Here is a 3637-nt window from a genome sequence, read left to right on the forward strand (position 1 = left end):
TGCACCCTAGCCCTACACAGCTCAATCTGTGGATCTAAATTCTGTTTACCTTTAACTAAATAAATATAAATATAAATATAAATATAAATATAAATATAAATATAAATATAAATATAAATATAAATATAAATATAAATATAAATATAAATATAAATATTAATATATATAAATGATATAATAAAAATATAAAAATTAATATTACCCTATACATATATAAATGCAAATCTGAAAAATCTATAGAAGTAACCATGGATATAAAAATATAACTATGGAAGTCTATAAATGTATCTATAAACAGAGGGGTTCCACCTGCCCGATGGTCACAGGCTCTCCCCCGTTTTCTCCCTGGCACGCAGGGCAGCCCTCCTGGCAAGGTAGATCAGATGGATATCTGGGAAGCAAAGGGAACACCCAGTCAATATTGGCCTCTGTCCATCTTTCCCTTTGGAAGTTACTGTCCTTCTGTCAAAGACTGTAAGAGATGGCCTGGAAGGCAGACTCTCAATTGGGAATTTCAGGCCTGCTCTTTAAAGAGCTGGAATTCTTCCAAGTTTTCAAAACATTTGATCTTTTGAAGTTTCCCAATAAACTCACAGCACTCTCAGTACAAATGGCTCCCATGAGAGCTTTAAACACACAGTCCCAGCTCCCACAAAGAAGCTCAGCCTTGCTCTTTCTCTGTGCTGACAGAGAGACCTCAGTCCTCACTGAAATGGCTGAGACTGAAGGGTGCTGTGAGCTGAGTTATGAATCCAAATTGGGATACCCAGCTTGGTGACACAAATCCCACAAGGTCAGGTTTATTCCTGGCTCTCTTGCCACACCAGAGGACTCAGTGTCAGAGCCTCAGGAGAAGCGAGGAGGGCAGGGCTTGGGGAGGTTGTCTCAGTGCAGGATTTGAACTAAAGGCATGGGAAGCACCAACCCTGAAACCAAGAACTCAACTCTTCTGATCTCCCTGCCTGTCAGAGGCAGGCTCAGAGCAGCCCTCTCACATCTCTCTAAACCAATGGGGGCTCTCTCCTTACCAAGCTCCTCGGGTTCCTGGGAACTGTTCCCAGAGCTCTCAGTGCCAGGCAAACCTCCCTCTGCTGCAGCATTGTTCACAGGCTCCCCTCCTGAAGACTCAGAGGCAACATTAATATTCCCCTTGAAAGAGAAACAGAAGTAAATAAACCCTTCTTGCCAGCTACATAATACATGTGGTCAAACAACACCATGCCTCACATACTTAATATCTTGTTCCTAACAAGAAATCTGGGCCACAAACACCTTCAAAATTCAGATTTGACTCCTCCAACATGGTCCAAAAGCTGTCAAAGCTGACAATGCTGAGTGTGGGGATGACACTGAACACATGGATGGCTGCTAAGGAAGGAGTCCTGCCAGTTCCTGGATCAGGGAGGTGCTCCTCCCTCCAGAGCCCTGTGCAGAACAGTCTCATCCAGGCTGCAGCTTTGCAGAGATTGCATGGGAACACACATCTCTTCCCATACAGATGCCCAACAGCAAGGTGATTGAGCTCTGGAACATGGAGAGCAAGACTGGGCAGTTTGCCCAGCTAAGGATTTCCCAGATAGAAACTGGACTGCAGGCACCACGTTACTGAGAGGACAAGAAAGCTGCAGCTCCAGCCCATCCCCAAACATGGCTCTGGGAGCACCTACACACACGGCAGGGCTCACACAGCAGCAGCAGCTGCAGCCCAGCCCTTGCTTTGCCTTGGCCTTCCAACACAAAAGAGGCAGAGCCCACATCTGCTGCTGCAACAGAGGCACCTCTCACATGCCTCTCCCTGCATGGGACACTTTGCCTTCAGTGCCATTCTCCAAACACTCTTCTCTTCTTTCCCATCAAACAAAGACTGGTAGAATGCACAAAGCTTTCACTTCCTCATCACAAATGGCCCCACAGGAGGAATTCTTCCCAGGAAAAGGAGCACTCAAACTTGGCCAACACAGGCTCACACCTCTCATCCTCACTCAGGGCAGTGATTTTCTCATTTCTCTTCTCTTAGAAACCTTACTTTACCAAGAAAATCCTTCCCTGTCCATTCACAACTGAATTCAAGAAGCCTTTGCTTCTCAGCCAAGTAACAACTTGTAAAAGCTCTCAGTCAGACCCTTTCATCCCTGTTCAGCAGAGTTACCTGAGCAGAGGGAGACCTTTCAGGCGGGGAGGACGAAAGCATCTCCTCCAGTGTCTCAAGCACCATGTCCAGATCCAGGGGAGGCAATTCCTCTTCCCCAGGAGTATCCCAGAGCCACCTGGGGGCTCTCCATGGTGCATAACCAGCATAGCCAGCTGGAGCACTGGGGGCTGAAGTGCCTGGAGTGGCTGCAAGAGTTCAAACACATTGGTCAGGCTCCAGAATGTGGCTTTGGGACACGGAGCTCTATGCTGCCTTGGATCAAACACCACAGGAAGCACACAGCAACCTCAATCCTGGAAACGTACTCAAACTTCCCAGGGAATTGGGAGAGTGAGTTCTCCCTCTTAAAAATCTTTCTTCTAAACTATGTGTATGTATATGAAAGGATGGATTTTAAAATTGATCTACATATACACAAAAGCACTTTATAATCACTGCCTTCTCTATCTCCCCATCAGCTTTTGGAGTTGGTGGCTTTGCAGTTTCTCATTATAACAGACCACAGAAAGGGGATTCACCAAGGAAGAGCCCACATCTGCAGACACACATCCTAAACTTAAACTGTGAGTCTCTTCTAAAAAGTATCCTTGTGGGTGAGGCTGAATTCTATAGCTGCAGCTGCTCCAGGGATGCACAGAGCTCATGGAATTTTGATAACATTATCTGAAGGAGAGACAACCTGCAAACTCTCAATATCCTATCAGGGTCCTAGTTTGACTTCATTCCAAAAAAGAGTTTACCTGACACTGACCAGTCGTGGACAAAGGTTCATTGCCTTGCCCTTGCACCCCTACAGAGAGGCTGTCTGGAAAATGCAAAGAACCCACTCCAAAACGGCAGCAAGGACAGAAAAAGCAGATTGAGATTAATTTTGTTGTCATGGTTGTATTTCCTAGCACACTTGACATTTCTACCTGACTTGCACTTGAGATCAACCCATGACAAAGCACAGCAGGAAAATATTTCAGTCAATTTTCATGATTGTTCTGAAAAGCAAGGATAGAAACTCTTCCCCTACCTGATGGCCAGTAGGATGGCAAGTGCTGCTCAGGAAATGTGCAGCTGCTGCTCTCTGGAACTGTCACCAAAGTGCTTTGGTGGTTCACAGGACCTCGTGGAATGACAGGCTCAGGCTGGAATTGAAATGTGTCTGTGCCTGGCTCCACTGATGAAGTCCCAAGAGGTCCAGATGTGACAAACTCTTCCTCAGGATGTTCTGGGGAAGCCTCACACACTTGAGCAGCTGCACTCATCCTGGAGGAGCCTGGAGGCACCTCTGAATCCCCAGGTGAGGCAGCACTGTTGGCTGGGCTGTGCTGCTCTGAAGATTTGCAGCTGCTGCCCTCTCGAAGGGCCCTGCAGGCAGCTTCAGGGTCGATGCGAACCAGCGGAATGGTGAGCTTGCGCAGATTAAATTTGCGGATGAGCTCCCTTGATGGTTCCACTGGTGAAGCCCCAGAAAGTCCAGAGGAGGCACAGACTTTC

General features: G+C 46.9%; 1 long non-coding RNA gene across 1 annotated transcript; it reads right to left on the reverse strand.

Annotated features, from left to right (window-relative positions):
* Positions 1-298: 298 nt before the first annotated feature.
* On the reverse strand, positions 299-3295 carry LOC306815916. Its single transcript, XR_013777524.1, has 4 exons — positions 3171-3295; positions 2150-2337; positions 1029-1149; positions 299-391 (listed from the first exon to the last, which is right to left on the reverse strand). It is a non-coding gene; the product is annotated as an uncharacterized lncRNA (long non-coding RNA).
* Between the last annotated feature and the right edge of the window lie 342 nt (positions 3296-3637).

This window comes from Erithacus rubecula (genome assembly GCF_903797595.1).
Source record: "Erithacus rubecula genome assembly, contig: scaffold_289_arrow_ctg1, whole genome shotgun sequence".
NCBI classification, from domain to species: domain Eukaryota; kingdom Metazoa; phylum Chordata; class Aves; order Passeriformes; family Muscicapidae; genus Erithacus; species Erithacus rubecula.